The 13,556-nt window shown below is 48.5% G+C and overlaps 1 protein-coding gene across 3 annotated transcripts in view; it reads left to right on the top strand.

Annotated features, from left to right (window-relative positions):
• LOC118319289 (storkhead-box protein 2) overlaps positions 1–13,556 on the top strand; it is a 48,577-nt gene that overhangs the window by 18,272 nt on the left and 16,749 nt on the right. Inside the window, exon 1 of one of the 3 annotated variants that reach the window (XM_035649567.2) lies at positions 10,800–10,984. The exons of 1 other annotated variant lie outside the window; for it this stretch is intronic. The gene's annotated coding sequence lies outside the window, so the exon portion shown is untranslated. Of the gene's footprint in view, positions 1–10,799; positions 11,114–13,556 lie in introns of those variants that run through there. One more of the 3 variants, XM_035649568.2, reaches the window with a different exon arrangement.

Genomic DNA, 13,556 nt, shown 5'->3' with positions numbered 1-13,556 from the left:
ACTCTGCCCTTTCCTGTGTAGAGCGTCCATATTTGCTGTCCAGTCCAGCTTGTCGTCCAGCTGCAGCCCCAGGTATTTATATGTCCTGACCACCTCCACATCGACCCCCTCGATGGACACAGATTGGAGATGTGGTTTCTTCCTTCTGAAGTCCACCACCATCTCCTTGGTCTTGCACCACCTCACAAAGTCCTCGACCAGGCTCCTGTACTCCCCCTCCTGTCCATCCTTGATACAGCCAACTATCGCAGTGTCATCCGAGTATTTCTGCATGGGGCAGAGCCTGGAGTTATACTGGAAGTCAGATGTATACGAGGTGAAGAGGACGGGAGAGAGCACGGTCCCCTGCGGTGATCCGGTGCTGCTGACCACAGTGTCTGACGTGCAGCCCTTTAGTCTGACGTACTGTGGTCTCTCTGTGAGGTAGTCCGTAATCCATCTCACCAGGAGTGGGTCCACCCTCATCTCTTTCAGCTTGTCTCTCAGCAGGAGCGGCCGGATTGTGTTGAAGGCGCTGGAGAAGTAAAAAAAAAATGCGATTCTCACAGCGCCGCTCTCCTTATCCAGATGAGAGTAGGCCCTATGGAACAGGTAGCTGATGGCATCCTCCACGCCCACATTCTCCTGGTATCCAAACTGCAGTGAATCTTGTGCGTGGTGGACCTGGGGTCTGAGGACATGGAGCAGCAGCCATTCGAAGGTCTTCATGATGTGTGATGTCAGTGATACTGGTCTGAAGTCACCCGGCTCCCTGGGGTGTTTTTTCTTAGGAACCGGGATGAGACATGAAGTCTTCCAGAGCACTGGGACCCTCCCCAGCTGCAGGCTTAGGTTGAAGACGTGCTGGAGTGGCTCCCCCAGTTAAGCAGAACCAGCTTTAAGCATCCTTGGACACACTCTGTCCGGGCCCACTGCTTTCCTTGGACAAAGCCTCCTCAGCTCTCTGCTCACCTGATCCTTGTTGATGATGGTAGGGAGGGGGGTTGGTGGTGGGGAGGGGGGTGAGCTGTCCATGGGCGTGGAGGGTGGGGGTGGTCTGCAGTTTGGAGTGGTGATGGACATGGTGTTAGCGTTGGGGGAGGTGATGGACATGGTGGGGGTGTGAAGTGGGCCGTCGTTGTTTGTGGGAGCTGGAGTATCAAACCTGTTAAAAAAAACAGGTTTAGCTGGTTTGCTCTCCCAGCATCCCCCTCTCCTGTGATGTTGCCATTCTTCTTGCAGCCTGTGATGGTTTTCATGCCATCCCAGACCTCCCTCATGTTGTTGTGCTGCAGCTTCTGTTGTACCTTCCTTCTGTAGTCCCTCTTTGCCTCTCTCACATGGACCTTGAGTTGCCCCTGTACGCGCTTCAGCTCATCTCTGTCACCATCCCTGAATGCCCTCTTTTTGGATCACCAGTAATGTCAAGGACATTACTGGTGATCCAGGGCTTGTTATTGGGGAAGCAGGGTACCGTTCTAGTGGGGACCACGACATCCATGCAGAAGTTAAGGTAGTCAGTAATGCAGTGTGTGGCCCCCTCGATGTCCTCACCATGTGCTTCCTGCAAGACGCTCCAGTCAGTACATTCAAAGCAGTCCCTCAGAGCCTCCGCTGTCCCAGGAGACCATTACCTGAAGGAGCGTGTGGTCGTGGACTGTCTCTGGATCTGTGGTTTGTACTGTGGTGTAAGCAGAACCAGTTTATGATCAGACTTTCCCAGTGGGGGTAGAGGAGTGGCAGTGTACGCTTCCTTTACGTTGGCATACAGGATAATGTCCCGTTCTTCCTTGTGGGGCAGTTTACAAACTGGTGAAAGTCTGGCAGTGTGTAGTCCAGTGTGACGTGGTGAAAATCTACAGAGATGGCGATGAATGCGTCTGGATGTTGTGTTTGCAGTCTCGCGATGGTGGAGTGCATGACGTCACACGCGGTGTCTGCGTGCGCACACAGAGGAACGTAAACACAAACAACAATGGCGTGGGAGAACTCTCTAGGCATGTAGTACGGTCTGAGACCAACAACCAGCAACTCAATGTCTCTGTTGCACACGATCTCTTTCACCGTAACAAGCCCCTGTTACAGTCACTGTAGTGAATCCAGCTAGATCCACATTAGCGTCCGGGGTGTTCTGGGTTAGCCAGGTTTCAGAGAGGCAAAGTAAACTGAACTCCCTGAACGTCCGGTCCGTCCTCACAAGGGCAGCCAGCTTGTCCGTCTTGTTGGTCAGGCAGTTCACATTCCCCATCACTATCGACGGAACTGAGGGCTTGTACTTCCACCGCTTAGCCGCTAGCCTTCACCTTCGCTCCGGCTCTGCAGCCGCAGTGCCGCATCCTCAGCTCCTCAGGTATGTGGTGAAAAATACCGGTTCGTCCCATTGTTTGGAGTGAAAGCAGCTTCTCCCTTGAATAAACAAGGTATCCACCGCTATGTTGTCCGTAAAAAATCATTGTATCCGTAGGATATATAAAGTTCTACACAGCTAGTGTTATATATAAAGAGTAAAAAGTTTAAAAAACACACTTAAAATACTAAAGACAACACGACACGTACGGAGCTACTGGATAAGCGCCCTGCTCTCGTCGGCGCCTCACACATAATATGCGTTCATATCGAGTGATACTTTCAAACATTTCCGTTAATGATTCGTGTCTGGGTGGATTTGGGTTGCCTGGCGCACTGGTGCTTGGCATATTAGCCAGACAACTGTCGTACATGGCTTTATGGTATTTTTTTAAGTGCTGATAAAGGTTTATAGTGTTGCCCTGTGAAAATTCTACGGTAGCGCGGCATGTTCTGCAGAATACCTGACGCTGCGCAGCATCCTACTTTTTAAAACCAAAAAACTTCCACACAACAGACGTGGCGCTCCTCTTCGACACTAAAGTTTCCGCTCAATCATTTTCTGATTCCCCTGTCAAGCTTGAGGCCATTGCGCAGCAGGTTAAAGTGCAGCGTGACTGCTGTTTTTTCTTTGCACCGACCGCTCCTCTTCCTTGCGTATCACGTGATCCGTGTTATCGCGCCCCTTGCGATTAGAAAATCGCATTTTATCATATCGCAATATGATCGCAAATGCGATTAATCGTTCAGCCCTAGTTAAATGATATAATTTTACCGTTGAGCATGTTTTATCCCACTCGTGAGATATGACATAAATCTGACACCACAGAATGTTAGAAAAAATTCCTACATCCATGCCAAAGTGTTTCTCACAGAAAAGCTAACTAAGAATCCAACAGACAGGAAGGAAAACATAACCTCCTTGGCGGAGTAAAAATAATTATATCCAACTGTCCTTCAGTGTATTATGCACAGTGATTATGCCGGATGAAAATGATTCTCAGGAGTCAGTTGCCACTAACCTAGAAGCAATATCAATGCCCCAAAAATACCATAGAAGGCTTTGCTTCCTGCCCCATGTCGGAAAGAGTTCATTCATGTAAATGGCATTAAAGAGTATAGAAAAAAAACCCAGAAATGAAAGTAGGTTTTAGCAGAGTTAGAAGGAGCTAAGTGCTGGACTTAGGCACAGCTGTTAATAATGTATAACTTGTCAGTCACACTGTCACTGAAATAAAGATGAAATGAAGCCATATGAAAATGGCTTTGAAAAAACCCACTTGCCACAGCAAAGCGAGCCACTGTTATGGATTAAAAAAATTCAAGCCATAAAAGGCGATGTTGCACAGGCATGTTTGCTGCTGATGCTGGATCAGTACACCATCGTTCATTGCAATATTATACACTATGCAGCATGTTAATAATTATAACGTACCTTTTCTGGCATGTAGAGCAGCCTACCGCCAGCTGTGTTAAGGCACATGCACTGCACCAACTGTGTGCTTTACCACGGCACAAGTTTGCATTTGACCCCTGTTGTAGGAACGCTCCCGTCTCGTCTGTGAATTGACTAGAGATGTTAGGAGCTAATTTGAGTCAATTCTAGGTACAATTAACAACTGACAAGCCGGTGAAGTAAGCCGACTGCCAATGATGTGTGCTCCCCTGGCTATTGTACATGAAGTCATGTAGAATTATATTATATTTCGAATTGCGTTTGAGTTAAACTGAATAATGTCAACATAGTGAGGTGAAATGTGTGTATATATATATATATATATATACATTCTATGAATTGTATTTTATTTATATATGTATAATAGCTTCAAAGTGATGAAAAACCGATCCATAAGTGCAAAACTTGGTTTAACTAACAGCAATCTACGTGACTCCTACAACAGATCTGGACCACTCGTAAATTCTGTTCGTACTTGAAAGAAATCTCAAAATTGCTGAATTCAGGAAGTTGTCCTGCGGTGAAAAGTTAGAGTTGGGATTTCTTTTCTTGGACTGATGAGGTGGAACTATAAGTGTTTACAACACTTGGCCTTTACCCCTTAAGGTTGAGTCGTCACTGATAAGAACGTATCAGAAAGTCAGTGTGGATGACTGCAGCGTTGTTTACAAACGTCTCCATTTTTGCCTGTCCAATATCCATACTATAACATAGCCTCTTTGACAACTGGTTACTTTCCTAACACTCTTAAAGCAGCAAGAGTGAATCCTCTTAAAGAAACCCACACACAACCTATCTGATTGGAGTAATTGCAGACCAGGCTCTCTTCTTCCATTTCTTTCTTAAAAAACTTGAACATGCTGTCTTCACTCAACTTTCATATCTCCACCAGATCAGCCTTCTTGACCCCCAAGAAGATTCAAGGCAGGGCACTCAACAGAGACGGCCCTCCTAGCTGTCACAGAGGAACATCACTCCCTCTCCTCTGTTGTCATCCTGCTCGACCTCTCAGCAGCTTTTGACACATTTAACCACCAGATCATCCTCTCCACCCTCCAACAACTGGGAGTCTCAGGCTCGGCACTCTCCCTGTTCACATCTTACCTCAAGGGCCACACCTACAGGGTTATTTGGAGAGGATCGATGTCCGAACCCCGCAACCTCACCACTGGGGTCCCCCTGTCATTCACTTGCATGGTTTTTCCTACCATACCTACTTAGATGACACCCAACCCATGTGGTCCTCCACAATCTGAACCCCAGGTGGCAGCACAAATCTCTGCATGTCTTGCTGACATTTCTCAGTGGATGTTGAAGAACCACCTGAAGCTCAATCTGGACAAGACAGAGATGCTTTTCCTCCCAAAGAAGGTGTCTCCCACCAACGACCTCTCCATCACCAGTGAGAACTCTGGATGACCAGCTGTCCTTTGTTACCAACATCTCAGTGACTACCCGCTCCTGCAGATTCATCTTCCACAACATCAGGAGGATTTGTCCGTTCCTCACGGAGAAGGGGACGCAAGTATTGATGCAGGGTCTTGTCATGTTACGCCTGGATTACTGCAACTCCCTCCTAGCTGGTCTGCCGACATGTGCCATCCGACCCCTGCAGCTCCTCCAGAATGCAGCGGCCCGGGTGGACTTCAACCTCCCAAAGTTCTCCCACACTACACCGCTCCTGCACTGGCTTCTGGTGGTGGCTCGAATCTGATTCAAGGCACTGGTACTCACCTACCGTGCTTAGAATGGCTCAGGCCCCTCCTACTTCCAGAACATGGTCAAACCTTACACCCCAGCCCGTCCACTCCACTCTGCTATTGCAAAACAGCTTGCTACTCCCTCACTAAGAGGGGCGAAGCCACTGTTCATCTAAATCTCGTCTGATTTCTGTCCTGGTTCCTCAATAGTGGAAAAAGCTCAGGTCAGCAGAATCCCTTCAGTGCTTTCTTTGCAGACTGAAAACCCACCTGTTCAGACTGAACCTCACTCCTTGAATTAAAAATAAAAATAAAAATCTAGAATGAATTTGATAAATGTCTAATGATTCTTGCACTTTTGAGTGCACTTGCACTTGAGTGTAACAGTCTCAGAGTATTCCAACCAAAATGGAGCCAGCTGCATTTAAAAGGTCTGAATGTGGCGATCGATAACTGGAGTAGTGTGGACAGCAGTTGTCAAATCATTAGCAGTGATCTGTTTTAAACAAAATTTATAAGAAATAAATTGTGGATGTAGCCTTACTATTACACACACAAGCCTATCCATTCTCACAGTTGACATCAACTCTTCACACACACACACACACACACACACACACACACACACACACACACACACACACACACACACACACACACCAACACTCAATTAGATACAAAGCGCTGGCCTAGTTTAGAAGGGCTGCCCCCCTGCAGTGCTGGGCTATTCCGTCAACACACACACACACACACCAGAGTAGTAAATTAATGTCTAGAACATTGTTATAAGTCTGAGAGATTTCAGGAACAATTGTATTCAAAGATGCACAGTTTCATTCAGGGGGTTGCTGCTAATCTATCGCACACTCTTGTTATGGTTTCCCAAAGTTTTTATAAAGGCAACCAGCTTACATCGGAAGAATTTTCCGTGTTTGAATATGTTGTTGAAATATTTGTGTTTATGAAACTTAATGGAATAAATATACCCCGCAGCAAAAGTCACACATTTAATGAGGGGGCTGATATTAAACTGCCGTCTACTAACTGGTGAGATCAGATAACTCATTAAGATTATAAAAATAGACTATATTTGTCACATTAATCCATTCACACACACTTTTTCTGTAACAGACATATACTAGGCAATTTAAGGTGAAGCGTCTTGCCAAAGGACACTTAGGCATGCTAACTGGGGGAAGCGAACTACCGTGGACAACCGTCTACCTCCTGACCCACAGCCGCCCACAAATGATACACAGTTATTATTCACCTTTCACCATTCACTATCCAAATGGAAAGGAGAGATAAAACAGCGGTCATTAGGAGCATTCCATGACTCAAATAGGCAATTAATGGGCCTATCCATTTCCTCTTTTTAAAAAATCTGTTCTCTGTGTAACCTGCTTTGTGTGGGCAAGCACAGTTCCACACCTGACTGGGATCTTGCAACTTTGGGAATGGCGGGTGTATTAGCAAGTAGGCTTTAACCCATGGATGTGTTGTGCATGGAGCACCATGGGTAAATGAACTGCGGCCTGCATGTCATCTCAGAAGCCTGAATAAAGTATGGCCTTCTGGAATGGCAAATACCGAACAAAGGAAATAGCGCTAAAGACTCGCGGACTCCCGCAGCGACCTGCATCTCATCTCCCACCTAGGTGCGTGGTCTCGGACACAGCCCAACTCTCTTCCCTCACTGGAGATGCCCACACGACACCGCGACGCCAGCCTCTCACGCCGCTTCCAGGTACAGACGTCGCCCTGATCGGGTGATCTCTCTGTCCTACAGAGGAAGTAACCAACTTCTTGAAAATTAGGTTTCGTCCCCCGTGATGATTACTCCAAGAACAGATAGAAGGCCTCCATATTTTCAATTTCGCTGGATGAGACGAAATCCGCTTTTTCTTTCTCTCCCTCTCTCTGTGTGTGTGGAAACAGTTGCGACGGAACACTATGTTAATTGATCCCTGCAGAAGGAAAGACCTGAACCCACAGGCTTTCACCCGAGTCGACCAGCTACCAGAGCCACGGCCTCTGCCTCTGCCTCAATCAATTGATTATTTTATTCATTGTTATGCAGTAATTGCCTCCCACACCAACTGTCTCTCCTTTGCAGCTGCAGCTGTGGTGCTCCACTTTCTTAGAATTTGCTCATTTTCTCCATAAGCACGAAGTAATATCTCCAACTGTAACGACGTGACGTAGGAGGACCTTGTTTTCGCCAGACAGGTGAAAGGTGGCTGGACCCAGTTGCTCGGTGACCTGCATCGGAGTGGACCAGAAGGAGAGCAGTTTGTGGTTTCGGTTGGGTTGGCGAACTCTGATCCAGTCCAGCACCATGTAGGAAGGCGGTCTCGCTCTCCGTCTTTTGTCAAACCACTGCTTCATTCGGAGCTGCTGTGCCGTTGGTGCGCTGCTGCTGCTGGTGCAATAGCTGCAGGTGTCCTCAGCCGATGTAGTGGAAGCTGCAGTTCACGCCCCGTCATCAAAAGGGCTGGGGAACTGCCGGTAGTGGAGTGTGGTGTTGCCCGGTAGTGCAGCAGGGTGCGGAGCAGTGCCGCTGCAAAAGGCAGACTATCCGCTAGGTGTGCTCTGATTCCGTTCTTCAGTGTCTGGTTGAACCTTTCCACCCCCCCGTTTGCCTCAGGGTGGAACGCCATGGAGCACCCCACAGATGTCCAAATGGATGTGTTCCCAAGGTGTGGGTGGCCACTGTAAAGGCTGTAAGGTTGCGGCTGTTTGGATGCAGCAGGACCTGCAGGTAGCCTTGGCGAAGGTCGAGCTTGGATAACACTGAGGAACCATGGAATTTTGACACCAGCTCCTCCACAGTGAGCAGTGGGTACTTGGGAGGTTCAATCCAAGGAGATGCATTCACATGCTCGATTATACCTGCCTCCAAGAGCTTGCGCAGTTCAGCTGTCAAGTCGTCGTGCAGGGAGAGGGGCAGGCGGCGCAGGGGCTGAATGACTGGACGTAGCTCTTCGTTGAGGAGGGGCTGGTGGTTGAAAGCCGTGAGGCAGCCCAGGCCGTCGAACAGAGCAGGCCAGCGTTGTTGCCAGGGTGAACAGAGAATGCGATTGTGCCCACCATGCCGATTTTCGAGTGTCCATAGCCGTACAGATCCTCAGCGCCAGCAGTTGGTGTCCGGAGCGGGAAAAGCCGCCGGATGGTAGAAACATCCAGGAGTGACCATGTGGCTCCCGTATCCAGTAGTAAAGGCAGACATGCCCCGTCCAGCTCCACTGTGCACCACTTAAATGGCCGAGAGGTGGAGCTTTCTGAATGAATGGTTGTTGGTGCTGGCGGGCCAGGTGAACGTGGCGCTGGGCTGGTGGAAGCGGGGGCAGAGCGGCATACTCTGGCGAAATGGTTCTGTCTGCCACAGTGTTTACACCTCTGCCCCTGCCCCTTGACGGGGCAGGTCTGACCTCTTGTGGGGTGCGATGAGGAGCCACTATTACCACAGGTCTGGTGTGCTGATGCACCATGCTGTCCAGCAAAGTTCACTTCAGACCCGTCTTGAGAGGAGCCAGGGCTAGGGGAACCCACAAACGGCCCAACCGTCTGTGTCAGTGGCATGGGCTGGTTGAGAGAGGGACTGGAGGATGCCAGCTGTGATGCTAACCCGGCTGCCGATTCGAGCTGGAATGGCATGTCAACGGCCTTAGCCAAAGTCAAATCGTCAGGGCACATCGGAAGTTTCTCCCTGAGTTTCGGATTATTTGTGTGTTCAGCTAGCTGGTCCCTTACCAGTTCATTCTCCAGTGCCCCAAACTTACAGAGGCTGACCAGGCCCCTCAGATCGGCTACGTAATGATGGACAGACTCACCCACTTGTTGCCGGCGTTGGTGGAAAACAATGCGCCGGAGCATAACGTTCTGTGGGGCGGCAAAATGCCCAGAAAGCAGAGCGACACATGTCGCATATGTAGGGGCGGGTCCGAGAGTCCGAAAAAGCCGCTGTCCCTCGCTTCCCAAGTTGTGAATGAGTATTGCTCTTTGCCGGTCGTCGCTAGCACTCGTTAGCTCGATGGCGGCTATGAACGTTTCAAAACGATTCATGCCAACGGGTCCATGGAACGGGCGCTCCGCCAGGAAGAGCAAGGAAGGGAGAGAGAGGTGGGAACGGAAACTCCATCGTCGTCGCCAATGTTATGTTTGATAAGTAACACTCGGACCGCCACTTGACTTGACTCTGCTTTATTCCGTGTCTACATTAAGCATCTGTCGTAACCACAAGAACAACCCCACATACGGCACTGTCGTGAAACTGCCGTAACTGCAACCACAGCCGGTGTGGCGCATACACAACAACACTGTATCATGCTGCTCCTGGCGTTGGTGTTTTCCTATCATGGTGTCTATTCTGGTTGGGTCTCTGTTTTTTTAAATGAATTAATGTGTCAGGTTTAGGTAAAAAAAATTGTGATCACTGGAAAAGTCTGTTGAGGAAAGTCTGTCTATCTATCCATCTGTCTATCTGTCCGTCCATCTGTCTATCATCTATCTATCCGTCTGTCTGTCCCTCAGTCTGTCCATCTGTCTGTCTGTCTGTCCGTCAGTCTGTCTCTCTGTTGGTCCCTCCGTCTCTCTGTCTGTCCCTCCGGATGTCCATCTGTTCGTCTGTCTGTCGCTCCGTCTGTCTCTCTGTTGGTCCCTCAGTCTGTCTGTCCGTTTGTCCCTCCGTCTGTCTGTCCGTCCGTCTGTCCTCCTGTCTGTCTGTCTAGCTGTAATTTGTACAATGGGGCATACTGATATATATACTTTCCTGGTATAATTACTATGTACTATAGGTACAGTTAGTTACCTGCAGAGTGAACACAGTACAGTACTTCAGCTTCCTCGTCATGATAAAATACAATAATAGCACTGTTGGTTTCATGCAAGCTACCATTCATGGTTTTGGAATGTTCTGTGTGTGTGTGTGTGTGTGTGTGTGTGTGTGTGTGTGTTCCAACATCCAGCCTTAGTGTTCTAACTGGGTCGCACCAGAACCCAGCTGCAGTACTGCAGCATGTGTAGACACACATACAGAGTTGCTTGCCTGAGTGTGTGTGTGTGTGTGTGTGTGTGTGTGTGTGTGTGTGTGTGTGTGTGAAAATATGCAAGTAATAGCAACAAAGAGCAACTGTGGATGCGTTGTCACGGCAACCATGTGAGCAGCCCACCCACCAGCCCGTGTGTCGGTGGTCATCACGCAGAGGAAGAATACAACGGAGCGGAGAGGCGGCGTGTGATTGGTCACACCCCCTTGTCTTTGTGTAGCGCGAGGGATTGTGGGTAGCCCTTGACTGAATGCTCATTTGTGTGTGTGTGTGTGTGTGTGTGTGTGTGTGTGTGTGTGTGTGTCAGAGACAGAGTGTGTGAGAGTGAGGGAAGGGGGAGGAGCAGAGTGTTTGTGTGAAAGAGAACAGCGCTGCCGACAGACAGAAGCTTCAGTGAAAAGCCTTTAACTGGATTGTGTTTCACTGAAGGAGTGGACCGCTCTCAGCCCTTCAAGGTAGGAGTCTGTCTGTCACTAGCGTTTAGCAGCAGGTGCTAGTTAGCATTGGAGTCTCGGCTCCACAGAGAGAGAGGAAGACAACTGATGGGACAGGCGGAAATGTGCTGTGGCTCAGAGAAAACAGAGGTTTGTGAAAAGCTGGAAAATGGAGGGATGGCGAGCGAGGTGCAGGGTGATAGAGGGAGGAGGAGGGGGAGGGGGGGCATGGCAGAGGAGGGGGTGCGGTTTAACGCCGTAGACAAAGGAGGCTGGCTGATTGTTTACTACCACTGCATTACGACAGACATGGACGATCGTTCTCCCTTTATCTCTCACCACTCTGTTCCCTCTCTCTGCCTCACGACGTGGCTCTGATCTCCTCTTAGCTCTGTGTGTGTTAGCTCTCCTGTTAACTATGTGTGTGTTAGCTCTCCTGTTAGCTATGTGTGTTAGATCTGCACGTGTTAGCTCTGTGTGTGTGTGTGTTAGCTCTCCTGTTAGCTCTGTGTGTGTTAGCTATAGGTGTTAGCTCTGTGTGTGTTAGCTCTCCTGTTAGCTATGTGTGTGTTACCTCTGTGTCAGCTATCCTGTTAGCTCTGTGTGTTAGCTCTCCTGTAAGCTATGTGTGTTAGCTCTGTGTGTGTTAGCTCTGTGTGTGTGTTAGCTCTCCTGTTAGCTCTGTGTGTAGTAATGGAGTTAGCAGGGCTGTAAGCTAACGCCCGATGCTGCTTCAAAAATGTCTCCTCATTACATCCATCAGAAACACTTAGTGCTGCTGCAGATTCAGACAACAACCAACATGCCATGTGTGTGTAATGAAGTCCTACATGTGTCGTGTCCATGTGTGTGTGTAACGATGTACTACATGTGTCGTGTCCATGTGTGTGTGTAACGATGTCCTACATGTGTCGTGTCCATGTGTGTGTGTAACGATGTCCTACATGTGTCGTGTCCATGTGTGTGTGTAACGATGTCCTACATGTGTCGTGTCCATGTGTGTGTAACGATGTCCTACATGTGTCGTGTCCATGTGTGTGTGTAACGATGTCCTACATGTGTCGTGTCCATGTGTGTGTAACGATGTCCTACATGTGACGTGTCCTTGTGTGTAACAATGACCTACATGTGTCGTGTCCATGTGTGTAACGATGACCTACATGTGTTGTGTCCATGTGTAACGATGTCCTACATGTGTCGTGTCCATGTGTAACGATGACCTACATCTGTCGTGTCCATCTGTAATGATGTCCTACATGTGTCGTGTCCATGTGTAACGATGACCTACATCTGTCGTGTCCATGTGTAACGATGACCTACATCTGTCGTGTCCATCTGTAATGATGTCCTACATGTGTCATGTGTGTGTAACGATGACCTACATGTGTCATGTCCGTGTGTGTGTAACGATGTCCTACACGTGTCGTGTCATGTGTGTGTAACGATGACCTACACGTGTCGTGTCATGTGTGTGTAACGATGACCTACATGTGTTGTGTCCATTTGTGTGCGTAACGATGTCTTACATGTGTCGTGTCCATGTGTGTGTGTAACGATGTCCTACATGTGTCGTGTCATGTGTGTGTAACGATGACCTACATGTGTCGTGTCCATGTGTGTAACGATGTCCTACATGTGTCGTGTCCATGTGTGTGTAACGATGTCCTACATGTGTCGTGTCCATGTGTGTGTAACGATGTCCTACATGTGTCGTGTCCATGTGTGTGTAACATGTGTCGTGTCCATGTGTGTGTAACGATGTCCTACATGTGTTGTGTCCATGTGTGTGTAACGATGTCCTACATGTGTCGTGTCCATGTGTGTGTAACGATGTCCTACATGTGTCGTGTCCATGTGTGTGTAACGATGTCCTACATGTGTCGTGTCCATGTGTGTGTAACGATGTCCTACATGTGTCGTGTCCATGTGTGTATGTAACGATGTCCTACATGTGTCGTGTCGTGTGTGTAACGATGTCCTACATGTGTCGTTTCCATGTGTGTGTAACGATCTCCTAGATGTGTCGTGTCCATGTGTGTGTAACGTGTCATGTCCATGTGTGTGTAACGATGTCCTACATGTGTCGTGTCCATGTGTGTGTAACGATGTCCTACATGTGTCGTGTCCATGTGTGTGTAACGATGTCCTACATGTGTCATGTACATTTGTGTGTGTAACGATGTCCTACATGTGTCGTGTGTGTAACGATGTCCTACATGTGTCGTTTCCATGTGTGTGTAACGATCTCCTACATGTGTCGTGTCCATGTGTGTGTAACGTGTCGTGTCCATGTGTGTGTAACGATGTCCTACATGTGTCGTGTCAATGTGTGTGTAACGATGTCCTACATGTGTCGTGTCCATGTGTGTGTAACGATGTCCTACATGTGTCGTGTCCATGTGTGTGTAACGATGTCCTACATGTGTCGTGTCCATTTGTGTGTGTAACGATGTCCTACATGTGTCGTGTCCATGTGTGTGTAGCTTACTGCTGTGTGACTACATCATCAGAATCATGTACAGTAGGTCGTATCAGTCTTCAGTCTGTTGCTGTTTGCCATTTGTTATATTTTCTGAAACTAAGCAACCAGCTG

The sequence above is a fragment of the Scophthalmus maximus genome, chromosome 9 (assembly GCF_022379125.1).
Source record: "Scophthalmus maximus strain ysfricsl-2021 chromosome 9, ASM2237912v1, whole genome shotgun sequence".
Taxonomy (NCBI): Eukaryota; Metazoa; Chordata; class Actinopteri; order Pleuronectiformes; family Scophthalmidae; genus Scophthalmus; species Scophthalmus maximus.
This window is presented reverse-complemented; position numbering and strand designations above follow the sequence as displayed.